Source organism: Lathyrus oleraceus, chromosome 4 (genome assembly GCF_024323335.1).
Source record: "Lathyrus oleraceus cultivar Zhongwan6 chromosome 4, CAAS_Psat_ZW6_1.0, whole genome shotgun sequence".
NCBI classification, from domain to species: Eukaryota; Viridiplantae; Streptophyta; class Magnoliopsida; order Fabales; family Fabaceae; genus Lathyrus; species Lathyrus oleraceus.
In genome coordinates, this window is record NC_066582.1 from 49,315,689 (window position 1) to 49,341,624 (window position 25,936).

Below are 25,936 nucleotides of genomic sequence, written 5' to 3' on the forward strand. Positions count from 1 at the left end.
TGTAAGTAATTCCATGTAGTGAAGGAGAAAGGATGGTTATGTTGTACATATGTCATAAGGTCTAGAAGTGAGATAGTGCATTGGTGTTTCAATTTCTAAGGTCACTAGAATATCTTGGAAGAACGAGAGTATTTCAGGGAGTATGTTCAGAATGGTACCTTCTAAGTGGTTGAGAGCTTGAGAGATAAGGACGTTTGACACCTTTGTAAGAGTCTAAGGTAGTGGTGAAGTCTAAGAAGAGACTCGAGGACATGAATGCCCATTCCAAGTGAAACATTTATGCACCAAATGAAGTGTAGAAGATAAATCAAGTATATTCAGACTTAAATAGGGATATTAGGTTCAAGATAGTTTGATAGGGATTCAGTGTTAGTAAGAGACCATTATGGAATGTTGAGTTATCTAAGGATCAATTATAAGATATTGTGTCAAGGAGAGATCACACATTATATAGTAACAGAAGCTCTAGTGGGTTTTGGTTGAAGGAGATCTGATTTAGGAAAAGAGCAAGTAAATTGGATTTAAAGAATTCTAGTAGAATGGTTATGTAATTGGAGTTGATAGAATTACCTTAGAAAAGAAGTAGTTATAGAGTTTGGGAGCAATGTAAACCTTGCATTACAACTACTATAGTGGAATGCACTTCAGATAAGAACACTATGGAGTCATGAGGATTTCATTGAGGCTAAGATAGGGATGTGTAATTTATAATCATTCACATTATTGAGGAGGGAATGTAGAGGAAAAAGTTAAACCTTTGTATTAAGAAAAGTATGTGATAACGACATTATGGTCACAAGTGTGTGTAATGGATTCCTTGTCTTGAGATGGATGCGGAGTAACATACATTTGTTGAGTAGTGAGTCTGGTATTCTAGGAAGTTGAGTTTATGATAGACAATGAAAGACAAGCCAAGCTGGAGTATGGGGACTAGCGAAGAGTTTATTGCTTCATACACTGGACTCAAAATACCAAGTCAAGTTTCTTCCTCCAAAATGGAGTCAGTTCCAATACTCTTCAACTCAAATGATGATGATGTTCCAACCAACTTTGACTAGAGACAGCAAAGAGTAGTCACAAATGTTAAGGATCAAGATACTTGTGGTAACTATATATATAATTAATTTCTTCTTCTTCTTCTTCATTATTATTATTATTATTATTATTATTATTATTATTATTATTATTATTATTATTATTATTATTATTATTATTACTAGCGTTCAAACAGGCACTCCGTGCCCGTTTGTCCGCTTTTTTTATTACGCTTACACGTGAAAATATTAATAACGTCTTTTTTTATAAGTTTGATTTTAATATAAATTATTTATATGATAAAAAATATGATATTTATTCAGATACATATTAAATTTTATTTATAATATGTAATATTTACACATTAAATTTTGTTTGAATTGAGAAAATTACAGTGTGACGTGACTTTATTTAACCGTTTTTTTCAAGCAAATCAATAAATAACTCAATGTATAAAATTAAATTATTCTTTAATGTTTTTGAATTTGTGTTCTTTAATGTTTTTGGTATGAGGATGTAATGCAGAGTACATACACATGGAAACAATTAAACTTCTCTTCAACAACAGAGTAAGAATGCAACGGTAATAATCATCAATATTCATCTTTCTTTTATGGAAAAACCTCTCTCTCTCTCTCTCTCTCTCTCTCTCTCTCTCTCTCTCTCTCTCTCTCTCTCTCTCTCTCTCTCTCTCTCTCTCTCTCTCTCTCTCTCTCTCTCTCTCTCTCTCTCTCTCTCTCTCTCTCTCTCTCTCTCTCTCTCTCTCTCTCTCTCTCTCTCTCTCTCTCTCTCTCTCTTTCTTAAAGGGACAAAGGCCCAGCTCACGAATGGCCCAATCCAGAAAATGGCCCAAACTGGCCTGTTCGCTACACGCTCGCCTAGCGAACGTTACGTTCGCTACACGCTCGCCTAGCGAACGTTCGCTACACGCTCGCCTAGCGAAGCAAACGTTCGCTACCAGCTCGCCTAGCGAGGCTGACAGACAACAAAAAATTTCGGGCTTCGTTCTGAGCCCATTAGGTCATGAAAAAGAGCATTATAAATACCAGCACTTCAGTAATGAAGGGGAAACGAAAAAAGGAGAGAGGAGAACTCTAGCAAGCAAACCCTAGCGCTCACGGACGGAAAACCCTAAAGGAAGCCCTGAAGGAAAAGCCGGCGGCAGCAAGGTCACTTCCGCTCAATTCGATCCGATCGGCCAACTCAAGGTTACAATTCGGTTGCAAACAGGTTTGCATTACTATTATCGCTTTATTTTCTTAATTTGCATGTGATACCGCTTTATGTTCTTAACTTGCATGTGATATTATAATTGAATTCATAAACATATTTGAGGTTTTGCATGTGAATTTAAGTGTGCCTGAATATTGTGAATGCTGAACCATGTAATTATGTGTTGAATGCCATAAGCCATGCCGCAGGTTGAAGTCATACTGTTCTGAAATTCAAAACCCGCAGCCGCTCGCTAGCACATCGCTAAGCGAGCATGTAGCGAGTGTTCGCTAGGCCTTCGCTAGGCGAGGCAGAGGCGAACGGGACAGCCATTGATACTTGTTATGTTCTATGCGTAACCTGATCTATTCTATGTTAATTATGCACTGTTTTTCCTGACATTCATGCTGTTGTATCTTCTTTTGCGGTGTAATCCTCGATTGCACCCTGATTTGATATGCTAACCCGTTTGTTGAATTTTGCGAAGGTTCATATGTCCCAGAAAAAAGACCGCCGTTAGGTCTTCCACTTTACTTGTGGGATACCCTTGTGGAGGCTCACCCTAAATTGCTTAATTAATTTTAATGTGTTAATTTTAATAATTAATTTTAATGTATTAATTTTAATGTATTGATTTTAGTATGGACTTAATTACTTCATTGACTTTAAAATATGACCTTAAATAAGTGATCTTGGACCTCTCTTTGTTGCCCTACGGTACTACGGTATTACGGTATAACGGTCATGTCCCGCGAATGTAGGGATACACTTAGCAAAGACCCTTCGATTAAATCATCATAAAATAAATCATGGTCCCTCGGATGTTGCCTTCGAAAATACGATTTTGTCCCTCGATGACCCTTCGGTGTAGCCTACGGTTAAATGATGATCGTCCCTTCGAATGCTAAGGTATCCTTACAACTGTTGCCTTCAATGACCTATCGATGACCCTACGATGACCCTTTTACATCCAAAGGATAAAACTACTTACTTCTCAATAGTAAGGACAGTTTTACCCTCATAAGGATAGGAAACGTTCATAAAGACCTTAGGAAGGTATAACTCTCAATTACTGGATCACCACCTAAAATATTTTTCACACCCCACACCTTTCAAAACATCTTTTAAAAAATCACCACTTGGTATACATTCATACAAGAATCATTACCGAGTTATATTTTTCTAAACAATTGCAAAACTAAACGAGATAACCACTTTGTATACATTCATACAAGAATCATTACAAAGTTAAATTCTCTTTTCAAACCCTTTTCTAAACCGCTTTCAAAATTAAACGAGATAAATACTTTGTATACATTCATACGAGAATCATTACAAAGTCAAACTCTCTTTCAAACATTTTTTAAGCAATCCACCGACACTTTTTCAGATAAAAAGATAAGTGATCCAGCAATTAAGAGCCCATGGATAACCATGGATACAAAGGGTGCTAATTGAAAAGTCGGTGGCGACTCTTTCAAACCCTATTGAGGTCTTTCCTGTTCTTTTCCACCTTTCCTTATTGGATAAAAGAAAAGTCGGTGGCGACTCTTGCTATCCGCGACATTGCGATAAAAAGCAAAATACCCCAAGTCAGTTCACCGTATGACAGAACTGGCGACTCTGCTGGGGACAATAAAGAGAGGTTACCTTAAAAACAAGATCACTTATTAAAATTGTCTGATTTACTTTTAAGGGATTGCTTGGGTATCCTATGCTTGAGTGAAAGATCCTACACCCGGATCTAGTGTACCTTAGGTAAGTAGCAATAGATCATCGCGACTATCCGGCGTATACTGGAATGGTTAAAATGATGGCTACGGTTAATGTGACACTTTGGTTGTCCTGATGTTCCTCATGTTCACTTGAGGAAAAATTTGGCTTCCGCGTGGTGTCATCAAAGCATTAACCAGACCTTTAGAACCCTAATTGACTCATCCTGGCCATTAGAAAGTAGTGAGATAACTGACTTCGGTTCCGACTGAGGTTGGTTGATACTCGATACTACACTCTTTGAGATTGGACTTTAGGGAAGCTTCGGTCAACCACTTGGTGTTGCACTGAAGTGGACTTAAAGAAAGGTCGATGATTTGAGATCCTTCTAGAACCCGGTTACTATTCTAGGATAGGTTGAACCAACCAAACTTCAGTGGGGAGGGTACTTACCTATGGAACTCATGCAAGCCTTAAAACCTAGGAATGATGGTTGTATGACTTGCTTGTGCTTGTTGTTTACTTAACATTATAACATCATGACATCATAACATCATGACATCATAACATCATGGCATTGTACTAACCATTTCGAGGACTTAGGGATTTAACTTTGCTCCATTTTGTAAAAAAAAAAAAAAAAAAAAAGGTTTCCTTTTTTATTGGTTTACGTAAAGTTAAATTCCAAAAGTCCTTTAAAAAATTTCATACATTGCATAGCATAACATAACATTGCATAACAGGTACTCTAAAGGGATCAATGTTCTCACGGTTTTCCTCCACACAGAAAAATGGATCTCGAACAAACTGTCAAAGATCTCCAGACTCAGAACGCTCAATTCAAGGAGATGATGCTAAGCTTATCCAAGGGGCAGGAGGAACTGAAGGCTCTTTTGGTCGAAAAGAAGAAAGACAAGAAAGCTGTGAGTTTCATTAACCCGGGAAGAAGGCGTAAAGGACAGGCTACGGGAATCAAATTTAGAATCCCGAATGGTCCAGAAGAGGGGGCGGAGAATGACTCAGAGGAAGAGAATGCTGATTTCTCCAACCCTGAGGATGACGATGAGAACTATGAAAATGAACAGTACTCTCCAAGAGACGATAAGTACAGATTGCTGGAAGAACGCATGCTAGCCATGGAGGGTCAGAAGGCGCCTGGTCTGGATTTCGAAAGTTTGGGTCTGGTCTCCGATGTGACCATTCCACGCAAATTCAAAATCCCCACTTTCACTAAGTACGATGGTGCATCCTGTCCTCAGATGCATTTAAGGGCTTATGTGAGAAAGATTCAGCCGCATACCACTGATAAGAAACTATGGATCCATTTCTTCCAAGAAAGTCTGTCTGGCACTCAGTTGGAATGGTATTATCAGCTCGAGAGCTCTGACATCCGCACCTGGACTGATTTAGCGACGGCCTTCTACGAGCACTACCAGTATAATTCTGAATTAGCACCTACCCGGCTACAGCTGCAGAATATGACTATGGGATCTAAAGAAAGCTTTAAAGAATATGCTCAAAAATGGAGAGATTTGGCTGGCAGAGTCAAACCTCCTATGACTGATCGAGAGTTAGTGGACATGTTCATGAGCACACTGACTGGCCCGTTCTACAGCCATCTATTGGGAAGTTCTTCATCAGGTTTCACTGAACTTATCTTGACCGGTGAACGGGTTGAAAGCGGCATTCGAAGTGGAAAGATACAGGCAGCTACCTCTGCAAGCACCAAAAAGTCCTATCAGGGAAAGAATGAATCCAATGCTGTGTACGGTCAAAAGGGTCGTGACAGGAAAAACCGTGACCACGATGTTGGAGCAGTTACGATTGCAGCACCACCATCTCAAAACTTCCAACACAGACAAGACAGGCCGAGAAGGCAGTTTACCAAGATCAATATGACTTTAGCACAGGCACTGCAGGGTATGCTAAAGGCCAATTTAATTACCCTCAGAGATCCTCCTATGAAGCCCAACACTACTTCTCCTCGTTATAATCCCAACGCCAGGTGTGCGTACCACTCCGACAGCCCTGGGCACGATACAAACGATTGTTGGCCGCTGAAGAATAAAATTCAGGATATGATCGACGATGGGGCAATTGAATTTGATTCTCTGGTTACTCCTAATGACACTTACCATGCTGTGGATTATGTTTGACCATGATTTATTTGATGATTTTTGGATTTGTTTATGATTGGTTTTTAGTTGAGTCTTGCTGTTGACTTCTATGAGCTTCCATATGCCATGCTTTGACTTCATTTGTTCATGAAATGATGATGATGATTGATATGAATGTGAAACCAATTGGGTTTGTTTCTTGATTGTTTGAATTTGATTTTGGACACTTACCATTTGCCGTTTTGACTTTCTCATCCCCTTTTGACCCTAGGCTTGTCCTAGTGGTCCTGTTACTCACATTTGAGTTCATGTTTTCAGGTTAAGCAACAATTACCCAATGAGACCAATTCAAATTGATTGAGTTTGCTTGTTTATCATGACTAACCTATTTTGTTTTGTAGGTTGCTTGGCTCACATGCCTTGAGCTTTGTGCATTGCATATTTATCTGCTTGTGTTGACTGTTGACTTTTGTTTCATTTTGATTTAACTTTGACTTGTGTACTAATGTTGTCTGACTGGTTTCAGGTATCTTTAGTTGCTTTTAGTTCCTTGTGAACTTTGCTTTGCTTTGCTTGAGTAGCAATTTGCATTGAGGTATATTTCCTTACTCCATGTAGTCTGGAAGACCTGGCCGGTTACTTGGCCAGGCACCTGTCTGAAGTCCTCCTTAAGAGGCAATGTTTGTGACTGTTTACATTTGTCCTTGTACATATTTAAAGACCTCCTAAGTGAAGAGGCATTGGCAGACACAAGGGACGTGCAATCCATCCCCTGCTATTCTGTGTGTCATCTGCTTTGCTCACACCACTGTGTTGATGCATTGCAGATACCAACCCAAGATCTTGTACAGTTGTGCAGTTGAGTCAGTGTCAAATGTGTAGAAGGGTTCCCACCTTCTGAACCCACACATTCCTGTCTTAAGCTCTCCTAGGCCAGGGATAAGAGCTGTGAAGTCTCATCTTCACTCACCTTTCATCTGCTTCACCTTAGCCCCTCAATGGCAAGGTTAAGAGCTAACACTACCCAGTTCCAGTGGTTTGTTTGTTGAGGTTGATATGACCCCTCGACTAAAACCTGACCTTGTTTGAGCCCATTGCTTGCATATAGTGTGTGCTACTTGTGCTTGTGTGTTTGCTTTAGCTTGCTTCCTGTGCAAGTTAGGTTTGCTTTAGCTTGCTTCCTATGCAAGTTAGGTTAGGTGTGGCTTGCTTCCTGTGCAAGTCATGTTTAGGATAGGCTTGCTTCCTGTGCAAGTTAGCTAGAAACCTTAACTTAGGGATGATTTTGCATGACAACATCTAGGCTCGAGTCGTAGTCTCCCTAGTGTTGTGTCTCCCTCTGTTATCTGGTTAGGCTAGTCCTGTATCCCTCTGTAGGGGAACTACGTCGCCCTGATCCTCATACCAGATGAGGTACGTAGGCAGGAGATGAGCTGATCTCTCCGGGCGCCTGTGTCTTTGTTTTGTCTTGTTGTGTGCTTGGAAGCTGATGTAAGTCCATCGAGTGGCATTTGGGTTCCAGTGTGGGTTTGTTGGTTCGGATGCTGATGTAAGTCCAGTGATTGGCATTCAGGCTCCACGTTTGCCTTTGCCAGTGTTTGTTTGTGTGCGTGTCAGCCGAGCTACGAGTGCTCTGATTCTCCTCTCGTCCGAGAAGATACGTATGCATAGGGTGCGATACCCTAGCGAGCATGTGTCGTTTCTGTAACACCCTTCTACCCAAACGACATATTTAAATAAATTATCAGAGTACAACACGTAGAAGAGTTTACATTTCTTACAACATAACACTTATCGCATCGCAACATAAAACATTTTATTTGTTTTATTAAAACTTCGCAGCGGACAACAACACAAGTATTATCATTCATCATATAACAATTCATAATAATGTTTCAACATTATCTCAACAAAACATCTCAACATATTAGTCATCATAAACAACGTAAATAATAACCAATTATCTATCGAATCCCATAACCCCGGTGTCACATGACCAGAGCATTTGACTCGACTCTGTAGAATAACTCTACACTTATTCTTCAAACCTCAACAATAGGTACTCCTCTTTATCTGCACATTGCTCATCATAGATGAACATAAACACATGCAGAAGGGGTGAGAATTACATTATTAAATGATAATATAACGACAGAAATATAAACATAAATATATTTCACATATGCCAACACAGCTCATCATAATCATCATAATCAACATACTCATGAACATCAACAAAACAACATATCAAATGCAATGCACACACCCATGCATGACTCAACACGACTCGGTATACCCATTTTGTGACCAACTACAGGATCACCACTCCCAGATTCATCACCATAGAATCCGAGTTCCCCGCAAGGAACCAAGCCTCTCCACAAGCCCGGAGTCAACAACATCATTGGAACTCAGTCCGTTCATCACTAGGCATCGGCCTTTCATGAATGCATGCACACCACACATGCATCATAATCAACATAGCAACAACAGCATCATATAGTCATGTTATCATCATCATTAATACATTTTATCGCAAAAGCATATCACATCATGCCACATAATCAACACAATTTTAGTATACTCTATTAATATCCCTACTACTCAAACAACGGGAAATGATCCCTCGTATATCATGCATCAGCTAAGTTACCTCGCTCAGCCTAAACAACCAACAACTGCACAACAACAGCCCAGGAAAACCACAAGTCTGCCCATACGCGTATTGCCTATGCCCATACGCGTATTGCCCACGCCTGCCCAAATCCATACGCGTATTGCCCATGCCCATACGCGTATGCTACGCGTATCACATTCCCATACGCGTACCAACAGAGACCAAACCACGTTCAAAACATCCTCTTCCTCATCCATACGCGTATTGCCTAGCGCCATACGCGTACCAGCCATCTCATACGCGTATTGCCTAGTGCCATACGCGTATGACCAGGAACCAGATTTCCAGATCTGCAATGGCTTTCTCTGCTACGAGATCTATCCAAATTCATCCTTCCACAGTCCAAATTTTACACAAAATCACTCATATCATCTAATACAAATAGTCCCCTATTCGATTTCACAAATCCTAACATCATTGCATATAATTTCTACGAATTCCTTCGATTAAAATCCCAATTTTGTTCATCCAATATTTCCCCATTTTCAGCATATTATCGTTTAATAAGGTTCAAACCCCTTACCTCTTTGGATTGAAGGAAGTTCTGAGCAATCTTTGGCCTCTTCCTCTTCCTTCTCTTTCTCTTCCGCGCTTCTCCCTTTTTCTGACTCTGAGGCAAAAATACGTGAAAAACACCCTGAGTTCTCCCTTTGGCCTCTCTTATCAAATTCCACTTTTACCCTTCCACTCTTCATATTCCATTTATTTTATTTATTTAATTATTACTAAAATAAATAACATCTATAATAATAATAATAATAGTAATTCCCAATATTATTTAATAATTCATTTCACCTTCAAATAATCATATAAAAATAATATTTAATTTAATCTAACAATATTCGGGTGTTACAACTCTCCCCCACTTTAGAAGTTTTCGTCCTCGAAAACATACCTCAAGCAAATAGAGCCGGATACGACTCCTTCATCTGATCTTCACGTTCCCAAGTCAAGCTCTCACCAGCTGGACCTCCCCAAACAACTTTCACTAGAGCAATCTTCTTACCTCTCAGGGTCTTCTCTTCTCGGTCATCTATCCGAATTGGCAACACCTCAACGGTTAAATTATCCCTCACCTGGATATCATCCAACTGAACAACATGCGAAGGATCCGCAATATATTTTCTCAACTGAGATACATGAAACACATCATGCAGGTTAGAAAGCGACGGCGGTAAAGCTATCCGATACGCCACTTCCCCAACCCTCTTCAAAATCTGATACGGACCCACAAACCTCGGAGTAAGCTTTTTAGACTTTAAAGCTCTACCCACACCTGTCGCCGGAGTAACTCTCAAGAACACATGATCTCCCTCTTGGAACTCAAGTGCCTTTCTCCTCTTATCATGATAACTCTTCTGACGACTCTGAGCAATTCTCATCTTCTCCTGAATCATCTTAACCTTTTCAGTCGTCTGCTGCACAATCTCAGGTCCGAGTACAACACTCTCACCTGATTCATACCAACACAATGGAGTTCTACACCTCCTACCATACAATGCTTCATATGGAGCCATACCGATACTAGCATGAAAACTATTATTATAAGTAAACTCCACCAACGGCAAATAACTATCCCAAGAACCACTCTGCTCCAACACACAAGTTCTCAACAAATCCTCCAAGGATTGGATAGTTCTTTCAGTCTGACCATCAGTCTGAGGATGATAAGCTGAACTCAACCTCAACTTAGTCCCCAACGCTTTCTGCAAACTTTCCCAAAATCTAGAAGTAAATCTGGGATCTCTATCAGACACAATACTGGATGGAATACCATGCAGCCTCACTATCTCCTCAATATACAACTCTGCCAACTTCTCTAAAGAGTGATTAATCTTCATCGGCAAGAAATGCGCCGACTTAGTCAATCGATCCACAATCACCCAAATAGAATCATTACCTTTCACCGTCCTCGGCAATCCTGTCACAAAATCCATGGAAATGCTATCCCACTTCCATTCAGGAATCTTCAAAGGTTGCATCATACCTGCCGGTTTCTGATGTTCAATCTTTGACTTCTGACAAGTCAAACAGGCATACACAAACTTAGCAACATCTCTTTTCATCCCAGCCCACCAAAACAACTTCTTCAAATCTTGATACATTTTAGTTGCACCTGGATGGATACTCAATCCACTCCTATGGCCCTCTTCAAGAATACTCTTTTTCAATTCAGACACCTCAGGAACACAAACTCTACCTTTAAATCGCAGGATGCCATTCTCGTCGATCTCAAAATTACCACCATTACCCTGGTTAACCATAGTAATATGATCAACTAGAGCGACATCAACTTGCTGACCATTCCGAATATCTTCCAGAATTCCACTAGTCAACTTCAGCATACCCAACTTTACACTATCAGCGAAAACTTCACAACCCAAACTCATATCACGGAACTGTTCAATTAACTCAAGTTCCCGAACCATCATCATAGACATATGTAGAGACTTCCTACTCAGCGCATCTGCAACTACATTAGCCTTACCGGGATGATAACTCAATTCAAAGTCAAAATCCTTCAGTAATTCTAACCACCTTCTCTGCCTCATATTTAACTCTTTCTGATCAAACAGATACTTCAGACTCTTGTGATCACTGAACACTTCGAATCTGGAACCATACAGATAATGCCTCCACATTTTCAACACAAATACAACAGCTGCAAGTTCTAGATCATGCGTAGGATAATTCCTCTCATGAACTCTCAACTGTCTAGAAGCATAAGCTACAACTTTACCATTCTGCATCAAAACACCACCAAGACCCATCAAGGAAGCATCACAATAAACAACGAAGGACTCACCAGGATTAGGCAAGATCAACACTGGAGCACTGGTCAACCGCCTCTTCAACTCAACAAAACTCGCTTCACAAGCTGCATCCCACACATATACTTGACCCTTCTTAGTCAACTGCGTCAACGGCAATGCCAACTTAGAGAAGCCTTCAATAAATCTGCGATAATAACCAGCTAACCCCAGAAAACTGCGTATCTCAGTAGCAGACTTCGGAGTCTCCCACTGTAATACGGCATCAACTTTGGCAGGATCAACAGAAATCCCACCACTCGAAATCACATGGCCCAGGAAACTCACTTCCTTCAACCAGAACTCACATTTAGATAACTTTGCATATAATTCCTTTTCTCTCAACACCTGCAAAACAATTCTCAGATGTCCTGCATGCTCTTCTTCCGTCTTAGAATATATCAATATATCATCTATGAACACCACAACAAAATTATCAAGGTACGGATGAAATATACGATTCATATATTCCATAAACACACCTGGAGCATTAGATACACCGAATGGCATCACAGTGTATTCATAATGACCATACCTCGTACGAAAAGCAGTCTTCGCAATATCATCTGACTTCACTCGGATCTGATGATAACCCGACCGCAAATCAATCTTACTGAAAACATGAGCTCCAACCAACTGGTCCATCAAATCATCAATCCTCGGCAATGGATACCGATTCTTGATAGTCACCTTATTCAACTGCCGATAATCGACACACAACCTCATCGTACCTTCCTTCTTCTTCACTAACAATACTGGTGCACCCCAAGGAGAAACACTTGGACGCACAAACTTCTTCTCAAGCAATTCTTCAAGTTGCTTCTTCAATTCAACTAATTCAGTTGCCGACATTCTATAAGGAGACATCGACACTGGACTCGTACCTGGTACTAAGTCAATGGCAAATTCGACTTCACGTTCTGGAGGTAAATCACTTACATCTTCCGGAAACACATCCTGAAATTCACAGACAACAGGCAAATCTACACTCACCACTTTCTTATCCGCTTGCAGAGACGCAAATAAAGCGAATATCTGAGCTTCATCTTTCACAAAATCCCCCACCTGCCTAGCAGATAGAAATCTTGCCTCATCATTCTCACCAACTTCAGAAAACCGCACCGTCTTCCTATAGCAGTCGATAAACACGCCATAGAATTCTAGCCAATTCATTCCCAGAATAATATCAATTTGGTGCAAGGGTAAGCACACCAAATCAACCACGAACTCTCTCTCAAAGATCGTCAATTGACAACCTCGACAGACCACAGAAGTCTTCACAGAACCATTAGCAGGAGTATCTATCACCATACTTCCGCCTAGGGACGACATAATCACACCAATCCTGGTCGCACACTCATACGAAATGAAAGAATGAGTAGCACCAGTGTCAACAATAGCAAGCAATTCAACATTATTAATCAAGCAAGTACCTTTAATCAGATTGTCTTCTTTAGGAGCTTCAGCCCCACTCAGAGCAAACACCCTACCAGTAGTATGAGCTGCAGTAGCCGCCTTCTTCGGTTTCGAGCACTGCGAACTGATATGGCCTTTCTCTCCGCAATTAAAACATGTCGGACCAGCATCCTTACATTCAGTAACTCTATGACCAGCCTGACCGCATCGGAAACATCTCAGCACTTTCTTGGTACAGCTATCAGCACGGTGGCCTGGCTCGCCACACTTGAAACATTTACCAGCTATGGAAGATCCTCCCCCACTTGGCTTCTTCTCATCTACCACTTTCTGCTTACCTTTACCATTCGGAGATGCATAAGGACTACCACGATCCTTATTCTTCTTCTCACTAAGACTCTTGTAATGAGCAGTTCTAGCCTTGCTATCTTCATCAAATATCCTGCACTTATTAACCAGTGTAGGAAACCTACGAATCTCCTGGTAACCAATGCCTTATTTGATCTCGGGACGCAACCCGTTCTCAAACTTGACACACTTGGATTCCTCAGCATCAGCACCATTATAATGAGGGCAATACTGCACCAGCTCCTCAAACTTCGAAGCGTAATCAGCAACAGACATGTTACCCTGCTTCAGTTCTAGGAATTCCATCTCCTTCTTACATCGCACATCAGCAGGAAAATATTTCTCCAGAAAGACCGTCTTGAATCTTTCCCAAGTCATCTCAGTACCTGTTACTTCAATTCTCTGGCGAGTGTTATCCCACCAGTTTTCAGCCTCTTCAGATAACATATGCGTACCAAACTGCACCTTCTGTGCTTCAGTACACGTCATCACCCGGAAAATCTTCTCAATTTCCTTCAGCCAAATCTGAGCACCATCTGGATCATAGCGCCCTTTGAATGTAGGAGGGTTATTCTTCAGAAACCTTCCCAAATTCTTAAACTCGTCGACCGGCGGATTCTGCTGCGCCTGCATAGCCTGCGCTATAGCAGCCAGAGCCTCAGCAATCGCACGGTCATTTTCTCCAGCCATACTCTGCACAACACCACCACAACCGTTAAATATCGACAGTGTCATTTACACTAATCGACCAGCAGGGAAAACATCACATTATAACTCGACTGGACTGACAATGCTCTGATACCACTAATGTAACACCCTTCTACCCAAACGACATATTTAAATAAATTATCAGAGTACAACACGTAGAAGAGTTTACATTTCTTACAACATAACACTTATCGCATCGCAACATAAAACATTTTATTTGTTTTATTAAAACTTCGCAGCGGACAACAACACAAGTATTATCATTCATCATATAACAATTCATAATAATGTTTCAACATTATCTCAACAAAACATCTCAACATATTAGTCATCATAAACAACGTAAATAATAACCAATTATCTATCGAATCCCATAACCCCGGTGTCACATGACCAGAGCATTTGACTCGACTCTGTAGAATAACTCTACACTTATTCTTCAAACCTCAACAATAGGTACTCCTCTTTATCTGCACATTGCTCATCATAGATGAACATAAACACATGCAGAAGGGGTGAGAATTACATTATTAAATGATAATATAACGACAGAAATATAAACATAAATATATTTCACATATGCCAACACAGCTCATCATAATCATCATAATCAACATACTCATGAACATCAACAAAACAACATATCAAATGCAATGCACACACCCATGCATGACTCAACACGACTCGGTATACCCATTTTGTGACCAACTACAGGATCACCACTCCCAGATTCATCACCATAGAATCCGAGTTCCCCGCAAGGAACCAAGCCTCTCCACAAGCCCGGAGTCAACAACATCATTAGAACTCAGTCCGTTCATCACTAGGCATCGGCCTTTCATGAATGCATGCACACCACACATGCATCATAATCAACATAGCAACAACAGCATCATATAGTCATGTTATCATCATCATTAATACATTTTATCGCAAAAGCATATCACATCATGCCACATAATCAACACAATTTTAGTATACTCTATTAATATCCCTACTACTCAAACAACGGGAAATGATCCCTCGTATATCATGCATCAGCTAAGTTACCTCGCTCAGCCTAAACAACCAACAACTGCACAACAACAGCCCAGGAAAACCACAAGTCTGCCCATACGCGTATTGCCTATGCCCATACGCGTATTGCCCACGCCTGCCCAAATCCATACGCGTATTGCCCATGCCCATACGCGTATGCTACGCGTATCACATTCCCATACGCGTACCAACAGAGACCAAACCATGTTCAAAACATCCTCTTCCTCATCCATACGCGTATTGCCTAGCGCCATACGCGTACCAGCCATCTCATACGCGTATTGCCTAGTGCCATACGCGTATGACCAGGAACCAGATTTCCAGATCTGCAATGGCTTTCTCTGCTACGAGATCTATCCAAATTCATCCTTCCACAGTCCAAATTTTACACAAAATCACTCATATCATCTAATACGAATAGTCCCCTATTCGATTTCACAAATCCTAACATCATTGCATATAATTTCTACGAATTCCTTCGATTAAAATCCCAATTTTGTTCATCCAATATTTCCCCATTTTCAGCATATTATCGTTTAATAAGGTTCAGACCCCTTACCTCTTTGGATTGAAGGAAGTTCTGAGCAATCTTTGGCCTCTTCCTCTTCCTTCTCTTTCTCTTCCGCGCTTCTCCCTTTTTCTGACTCTGAGGCAAAAATACGTGAAAAACACCCTGAGTTCTCCCTTTGGCCTCTCTTATCAAATTCCACTTTTACCCTTCCACTCTTCATATTCCATTTATTTTATTTATTTAATTATTACTAAAATAAATAACATCTATAATAATAATAATAATAGTAATTCCCAATATTATTTAATAATTCATTTCACCTTCAAATAATCATATAAAAATAATATTTAATTTAATCTAACAATATTCGGGTGTTACAGTTTCCCCAGTCCGAACTACTTCGACTCTGATGTCTATGCCTGATAGACTAAGTAGGCCCAGGATGCGATATCCTGCCGAGTCAGTTTCAGTCTTGTCTGTTTTCTCGTGTCTCTTTCAGCCAGTGTGTGTGTGTTTGAGCAGTGTTTTAGCAACCATTTTCCTTCCTTTAGTGCGTGGATCCCGTCGAGTACGACGGATGCGTAGGGGTGCTAATACCTTCCCTTCGCATAACCGACTCCCGATCCCATTCTCTTTGGTCGCGAGACCATGTCTTTTCCAGGTTTACTCTGAGCGTTTCCTTTCCCTCTTTTGGGATAAATAACGCACGGTGGCGGCTCTGTTGTTCTTGTTTTCCCGCCGGTTTTTCGCGTAATGCGACACATGCTGCACTTGTTTTCCTTTTAAAAATTGAGGTCTAGGCCTAAAATGGTTACCTGGCCTTCCCTGGTCCTCCTGTCCAATCCTATACTGATCCCTTTCTTCTTGAACTTTCTTTAAACTGTTCTCAGCCACATAGCATTGCCTTAGCAATTCAACATAAGTAGTGAATTCTCTTTGAGAAACACTATGAGAAATTTCACCTCTTAAACCAAAAAGGAATTGATCGATCTTCCACTTCTCATCTGGTGTGTACATGGCCTGTCTAGAATAAGCAACCATATCTTCAAACTTTTCAGCATACATAGCTACTGACATATTACCCTGTCTAAGCTGCTGAAACTCAAATTCTTTCTGAGTCCTCAAAGAGCTAGGAAAATACTTATCTAGAAAAGTAGTATTAAAATGCTCCCAATCCCTAGGTACTCCTTGATTGGTCATAAGATTCAAAGCGCTTTCCCACCACCTCACAACAGGACCCCTCATCATGTGAGAAGAAAACACAACTTTATTCTCTTCACTACAATGCACTATCTGAAAAATCCTCTCCATGCTGGTTACCCACTCATGAGCCTTCACAGGATTTAATCCATCATGGAACTCAAAAGGATTCATGCGAAAGAAATCTCGGAAACTACCACATGCAACTTCTTGTGGAACCCCTTGAGGATGAAGACCACTATTCAACTATTGCATCATCTGATGCATGAATTGGTTCTGTTGTTGCTGCATCTGTTGCAGAAACTGAGGCCAGTGAAAACCTTTACTACCACTTGGTGGTTCTGAATCTGAATTTTGAGTTATGGGTCTACCACGACCTCTGCATCTGTCAGCCATGATCCTGAAGGTCATACAAATAGAATTAAGTTGATCAGGCTCAATACTATGAATATAACATCAAGGACAATGATGACAACCCACATATGAGGCAAAAAAGAATACTTATAATATCTCATGGCTAGGTCGAGGATACGACCTTCTCTGATACTAATTGTAACACCCACATATAATATATGTCTAGAATACATATTATACATAGCGTAATACTAGTACTGAAATACATAAGCGCCTAGCAGAAATAGTGTACATATTACATGCCCAAAAGAAAACACTACATGACACTAAATATACACAAAGGTGCCCTGAATAAAACTAGGAACTAGATCATTGTAGAATGATCTCAAAAGTATCTACACAGCGGAGAAGCCATAAAAAACATCAGGTAAGCAAGACATCACTCTGTCTTGTCCTTACCCGTCGCCTGCTCGGAACTACCTGAAAAATAATCAACAACATGGGGTGAGATAAAAATCCCAGTGGGTTTTCTTTCTTATGGCCCACTCGGCTCTACATGGTTTTCTAATCAATATGCAACTTAAGTCAACAAGGAAAAAAGACTTAAGTGATGGGGAAAAGTCTCGTAATGTATGGCAACATGCTCTTGAGTTCTCACAACTCAAATAAGTAGCTATTCAGATTCACAAAACATCAATCCCTGAGCGGACCTACGTCTACGACAAGCTCAGTTCATGCATTGTCGTATGATTCGACATTCGCGGTGGATATCGGGTCCTCTATGAGTTCCAAACTCAATCCAAGCGACCGTCACCCGTATGGGACTCTAACCCACTTTGGGTATCTTTCACTGTATGAGCCTCTAACCCACTTTGGTGTCCACCTATCCCCCATGTCCGCCATGGTTGGGGCTCAAACCCAATTGAGGCACGAATCATTGGAGTCACATCCCACAGCTTACTCATCTAAGCATCTCAAATAGGGATGTACACCATCAAGGGTAAAACATTATGAATACATGATCAATTCCATTAAACATAACTAGATTCATCAATCACTGGTGATTTCATTCACCAATATACAATCAATAACAATGCATGTTCCATACAAAGCGTCTCACTCTCAAATATATCACCCATTCATTTACGACCTTCACATAGGTATCGTATGAATAAATGTTGCTTTCTACTGTTATCTAAGTTACATGTCTAACTTATAGCCTAAAAATGATCCCTAGGTTAACTCACTTGATTCGTTATGTAATTGTCACATTTAACATTGATTCAATATAAGTATAACATGACAAGTGATTAATAGTTGATGCAATACATTTAGGAACATCAAAGAAATGAGATTTGAAGGTTTAAGCATGAGCCAATCGATTGGTTAGGGAGGCCCAATCGATTGGTCTATCTCACATATCTGTTTTTCAAAGAATGCAGAGGATCAATCGATTGATGTTGTGTGTCAATCGATTGACAGCTATAAGAATTTCCAATTTTCAAGTCAGTAAGTTCATGCAATCGATTGGAGTCCAATATCAATCGATTGGTCCTGTAAAAGATTCATTTTCTTCAATACAGAAAGATAATACAATCGATTGGTCCCGAACATTGTTCACTTTCCATAACTCAGAAACTCCATTTAATCGATTGGTCTGGAAAAGACTCCAGAACCAATCGATTGGTTCCTGCACAAATCAAAATTTCTTCTACACAACCACATAGTTTTCAACCTGCATAATATTGTTTCATTTCTAGCAACCAATCTCTTCTCATAATCATGAAAACATATCAACAACACTTTCAAAGCCACAACCACATCATTATATCACCAGAATCCAACAAATACAAGAACACAAATAGAAGCATCATCAGTGGAGGTTCACATGTTTCATGGAGAAACTTATTATAATATCATCTATCATACTATCAAATTCATGGTTCATCAAAACCTAACTTCTAAATCTAAAGTTATACCTTGAACCCACCTTAGGAATGGAAGAGGAGAAGTTATTGAGGATGAGGAGATGTAATTAAGATGATGAGCCCGTTCTTCACAGTTCTTCTTGCTCATACTCTTCTCAAGCTTATCTTCCTTCACTCTCTAACTTTTCCATTTCCTCTGCAAGTGCTTCTACTGATATGTGGAAATGAGACATAGAACATGTATTACTACATGTGATTGGTAAGAGGCCACTAGGTGAGAACATGTGGACAACAAGAGTTGAAATATTCGTGTGGATAGAAAGTGGGTAGGAGTAGTAGAAAAATATCTTGAGTGATACCACATTTAGATAATTACTCTACTAGAGCAATTAACCCATTATTAGTGTAACCAAAATGTCCCAATTAATAAAAGGTCAGTCCCAAATATGATTAATTAAGTCAATCCGAGTTCATTATTCCCTATATTTATCCCACAAAAAAGTAAACTTTTATTAGTAATAAACTTGTTTGCCCCTTGGGCTTACAATAAAAATGAAATGAATACAAAAAATGGGGTTTTAAGTCTCCCATGGACGTTTCCTCTTTGTGTTGAGGTATGAGTTGAGATTCCGCTCCTCGTGAAGTTGTTTTGTTAGCTCTAGGATTCTTTCCTGACTTGCCTTATAATGAGTCTCAAAAGTATCTCTTTGCTCCTTCAACTGGATCCAGGACCTCTGTAACTCTTCCATGTCAGTGGGCATGTCTGGATGAAGAATGATGTAAGAAGTATCTCCTTCAGCAACAGGCTCCATGGTAACTGGCAGGATAGCAGGATATGGCATCATAAGAGTCTGAGCACGAGATCGTACCCATCTGAGATATGGTTCCATAGGAATAGTGTACTTGGGTTCCAGAGTCTTGCTGTCAACCTTGTTCACTTTACCCCATGCTCGTATGATCCTTTGACGGTAACCTTGAAGATCGTTGTCGTAGTCGAACACAATACCCTGAATAAGCATATCATGAGGACCATCAGTCCGAGCGTAACCAAACTGACGTAGAGCTAAAGAAGGGTTGTAGGTAATGCCCCCTCTTATGCCAAGGAGTGGCACATTAGGGAACTCCCCACAACGGTCAATGATGGTAACATTCTCCATAGATCTAGAGCACCAATGAATATCTGAATGAGAAAGTGACATAATCCTCTTGGACCACCTGAACCCTTGTTCATTCTTCATCACTGATCGAGGAAGGTGAGAAATAAACCACCTAGATAATAGAGGTATGCAACACATCAGAGTTCCTCGTGCCTTCGTAGTATGGGTATGAAGAGAGTGTAAGATGTCTCCAAGTAATGTAGGCACTGGATTGCGAGTCAGAAATATGTTGATGGCGTGTACGTCTATGAACTGGTCTGGATTGGGGAACAGTACTAAGCCATAAATCAATAGGGCTAAGATCTCCTCAAAAGCATCATAACTCATAGCCTTCAGGAATACTTGAGCTTTCTTCATCAATACCTTAGCAAGAATACCCTTAACTCCACTCCTTGTTTCTAGGACAATGTCTGATTTCTTTAAATGTAAGGCGGCATCAATGACTTCAGGTTTAGGCTCTTTTTCCAAGCCTGTGAAGGGTTTCTGATCAAGAATAGGTATACCCAGAAGCTTGGAGAACTCTTCCATTGTAGGAACCAGCTGATAGTCGGGAAATGTGAAGCAATGATGTTTAGGGTCAATGAACTGAAACAGGACACTCATCATGTCTTCATTGAACCTTGAAGTGACTAGATCCAGTAGGTGACCATGCCTCTTGATGAACTGGGAGTTTTCAGAAACTTGAGAGACCAATTCCTTAAGCTTAGGAGGTATTCCTACAAAGTTGATCCGGATAGTATTCCTACGAAAAGAAGCCATGACATGCAACAAAGAACAAAGATAAATCCTTTGGTCCTTGAAATGGTTAGTGAAAATGATATGCTTATGATGCATGATGATGCTATGATGTTATGCTCAATCACAAACATGTGGCACACACAAACAAGTCACACAATAGCCCTAGGTTTGAAGGCTTGCATGAGGTTTAAAGGTAAGTACCCTCCCCTGAAGTTTAGTTGATTCATCCTGTCCTACAAAAGTAACCAGGTTCTAAGGGATCTCAAAATCATTGATCCTTCACAAGGGTGGTTGTTCAGTAGGCAACTTACTTGCCAACCAAAACCCTCCAAGTTTAGGATCTCAATGAGTGTAGTATCGAGTATCAACCAACTTCAGTATTCACCAAAGCCGGTTATCTCACTACTTTCTAAAGGCCAAGATGGGATGACTAGGGTTCTAAAAGTCAGTTAGTGTATTAACAACATATGGCAGCCTCATATTATCCTCAACTTGCTTAAGGAACATAAGCACCAACCAAGAAGTCACACTAACTATGGCCACCAGATCAACCATATCGATATACGCCGTACAGTTTCCTTGGTCTATTGCCATTTACCTAAGGTACACTAGATCCGGGTTAGGGTCTTTCACACATAAGAGCACCCAACAGATAAGTATAAAGCAAACAAGGCAAACAATTTTAAAGTGATCTAATTCCTAAGGGTACCCCTCTTTTATTAAATCCCCAGCAGAGTCGCCAGTTCTTTAACACGGTGGGAGAACTGACTTTAGTTAAATGTTGCGGATAGCAAGAGTCGCCACCGACTTTTATTTTATCCAAAAGGAAAGGACATAAAAGAACAGGAAAGACCTTAAAAAGATTTTGAGTTCGGGGGGTAGGTTATACAAAGGGAAGGTATTAGCACCCTTTATATCCATGGTTATCCATGGGCTCTTAGTTACTTAGCTCACTTTGTTTGTTTGCAAGAGTGTACTGTGTGATTAGAAAAATTTCTGTAAGTACTTAGTAATGACCCTCGTTTGGGTGTATACAAAGCCTAATTTAGAAATTGTGAGGTGTAAAAGTAATTTTGAAAAGTGTGAGCAAGTAACTATGAGATACCTACCCTAGATTAAGTCTTTCGTGTTCTCGTATATTCTTTCAATGGTAAGACTGTCCCTATTATTAAGGAATAGGTAGTCATTACCTTGGATGTGTTTAAGGGACGGGCGTAGGGTCATCGTATGGTCAATGAAGGCAACATAAGGGGTGTCTTTAGCAACTCGTAGGGACTATCATCATATTTACCGAAGGGACAAGATCATTATATCGTAGGCAACCTCGTAGGGACTTGATCTTTTAAGTTTATAGGGACTTGATGATTTTTCTGTTTGAAGGGACTTTGCTTAAGACACCCCTATTTTCGAGGGACTTGACCATTTAAAGAAGGCAACCAAGAGGAATACCCTAGGAAGTACAGATGGCGATCAAAGATCGACTTACGTGTGTGAGTGTTATTTTTCAGATATTTGTCTTGAATTTAATTTTCTAAGTTCAATTATTTACAGTTAGTTTTTTGCACTCCCTAAATTACTAACCACGCAATAAAAAATAAAAGCAAGAAAAATAAATTCCTAAACTATTACATGGCTATGGGACAGATACATAATAATCAGGCGAGAAAGAATAAATTTACAACCTATACATTTGTTCCTAATATTATAAATAAAACAGAATTAAAATAAGGAAAATAATGAAGCAAAAATAGAATAGATAAAAGCAAATAATAATAAAATAATAAATAAACAATGGTAATAAAGCAATAATAAAATAACAATAATAATAAAGTGATAATAAATAGGTTAGAATTTTAAAAGAAATTATTTTAGGTTAAACAAGTTAGATTTTTTAGAAGTTATTAGAAAAATATGAGTTTAAAATAAATTAGTAATAATAAAAGAATTTAAAATACATTAATGTACAAATTATAAAATAAAAGAGTTATATGAAAAATATTAAGTTAGTTATTTACAAAATAAATAAAGATTATAGAAAATATCAAATTATTAGATTAATAGGTTTATTATTATTATTCAATTAGAAAAATGGTCAATTAGATTTTATTTACAAAATATATAAGGATTTATTATTATAAGTAAGTAATAAAAAAATTTATTAAAATAGTTAGTATTTATTATTTATTTACAAAAAATATAAAGGTTATAGAAAAATATTAAATAATTAATTTAGTAGGTTTTCACGCCCTACATTACTAAACCACGCAGTTAATATAGGATCAATGGCAGGAATTTAAATGGCAGAAAAATAAATGGCAGAAAATCAATGGCAGAAAATAAAACCCTAATTATTACAACGCTTCGGTGCAGTTACATAATAAAGATGGCGAAAAGTAAAACTGAAAATATTACAAGTTAAAACTTAAAATATTACAAGGGCGAAGCAGTTACAGTGTACGAATAACATAAATATGAGCGAAAATAGGAAGTAATAATAAGGTTTGTTAAGGTTTAAGAAAAGGTTTATGGTTGAGAGGAAATAACACGGTTAAAGTTTTAGGTTTGAAATTTAGAGTTTGTGGCGAAATTGTCAGGGTTTAGGAAAAATCAGGGTAGTTAGTTATGAAAAAAAAAGTGCAGATCTAAATATATGTATATATAAAAAAAATATGAATTGAAAAAAAACAACGGCGTTGCTAGCGCAAAATTGCGATCTTCGCAACTGGATCGGATAACACAAATGTCACGCCTCATACACGTATATGTGAAAACGGCGTATTGACACGATCCGATCCGAAAACATAATCAAATTATAACATAAAATAGAAATATATATATATATATATATATATAGATATATATATATATATATATATATATATATATATATATATATATATATATATATATATATATATATATATATATATATATATATTAACACACTAGTTACATATATGAACAGCTATTTGAAACACAGTAACAAATATATCAACAAAATAGATAAAGTATATATCATATATAAACTATTACCAAAATGTGTGTACGATAGTATAGATCAGCCACTCTCAGTTTCTCTTTTTTGTTCTGTCTTTTTGCCTCTCTCTATCAGTCATGCTAGTAAATATATATAGGAACAAATTAGGTTAATGATAATGGGCCTAAGTTTATTTTGAAACCCAATATTAAATTAAAAACTGAATAAAGTTAAATAATTAAAATAGTTAAAATTAAAATAAAAACTAATTAACCTATTTATTTATTCTAGACCCAATATAAAAATAAATAGACTCAAAAAAAAAAAAGTCGGGCACCAAAATGCTCGAAAAAATAAAATGAACACGTCAAAATAATCAACGCGAAATAAATGACTCGGAAAAATACAGCGTTTGGTTGGATTTTGAAATAAAAATTATGACCGTTTAACTGCTCAGACTGATCAACATATGAACAAAAATAGTCGTAAAAATATTTTTAGCATGTCAAATTAAACCACGTGAACCGCAGATTAATGTTACCGACATTTGCAAACTTAAACTTGATATTTTTTCGTTAACTAATTTTAGGCACAGTTAAAAAGTTAATTTGACCAGTCTGTTTGTAAATTCCGAGAAATTATTCCGGCTAATATTAAGACAGAAAAAAAATGTTATGCTATGAAGATGATGCAAATGAATGTGAAACAAAAAATTGGTTAGAGTTAAAAATAGAGGGCAAGTTCTTCAAAGCAACAATTCATTCTCTTCTAGTTTATTTAGAAAGTAAACAATTTGTTGACTAACTCTGATTCATCGTCATCACTATCAACATGTATTATGGTCATTATTTAGTTAGCTAAAACTATAGTGGTCTAATTAATATTGGGTTTGTGGTTAAATTCATAAAAGCCATGAGTTTGAAACCCAACATCTATAGTTTAATTAAAGCGCACATAATATTAGCATTTCACCATGATTATATATTCCAATCGTGGTGGTATGCATATGAATAAACATATACAACCGTTTAAATTGATTTAAAGATAATTATCTAAAAAATTAAAAAATTCTTGAAAAACAACTTAAATGATCCACTATTTTTCGAATTGCATGCATCTCGTAATTCATCTATCATTCCTTAACATATAAAATTTGCTTTAATGCCCCAAATTCTTTAAAGCAACAATTTCTTCTCTTCTAGTTTATTATTATTATTATTAATATTATTATTATTATTATATTATTATTATTATTAATAATTAAATCAATCTATTGTAGAATGTTGTTGGGCTTTTACAGCTGTGACAGCTGTAGAAGGTATTGTTAAAATCAAAATAGGTGATTTGATTTCATTGTCAGAGCAACAACTGGTTGATTGTGATAAGCAAAGCCACGGGTGTAAAGGTGGTTCTATTGACTCTGCCTTTGAATCTATAGTAAACGATCAAGGAATTCTTCGAGAAACTGATTATCCTTATAAAGGAGTTGATCAAACTTGCCAACTAAATGGTCAAGTACAAGTCGGAGCTCAAATAAATAGTTATGCAACCGTAACTCCCAATGATGAACAACAACTACTACAAGTTGTGGCGCAACAGCCAGTATCAACTGCAATCTCTATAGGTGATGAATTTAAGAAATACATGCATGGGGTTTATTCAGGATTGTGTGGAACCGATTTGAACCATACAGTTACAATAGTTGGTTATGGAATAAGTGAAGAAGGGATGAAGTATTGGATGGTTAAGAAATCTTGGGGTGAAAACTAGGGTGAGAATGGTTACATGAGGGTACTCGGAGAAAATGATGAAACTGGAGGTCAATGTGGCATTGCTATGTATGCTTATTACCTAATAGTTGGTAATTTTAAACTGTTTTTTACCATATTAGTTCTTGTTGTGTCGTTATAATAAGTTTCCTATTATTATGTTGTTAGTTTCCTTTCCCTAAAACACTTGGTTGACTTCTTAGTGCTTAATTATATTGTATTGAAACT

General features: G+C 38.4%; 1 pseudogene; it reads left to right on the forward strand.

The window, feature by feature from the left end:
* Positions 1-25,850, forward strand: LOC127135960 (zingipain-2-like; annotated as a pseudogene).
* The last annotated feature ends 86 nt before the right edge of the window (positions 25,851-25,936 follow it).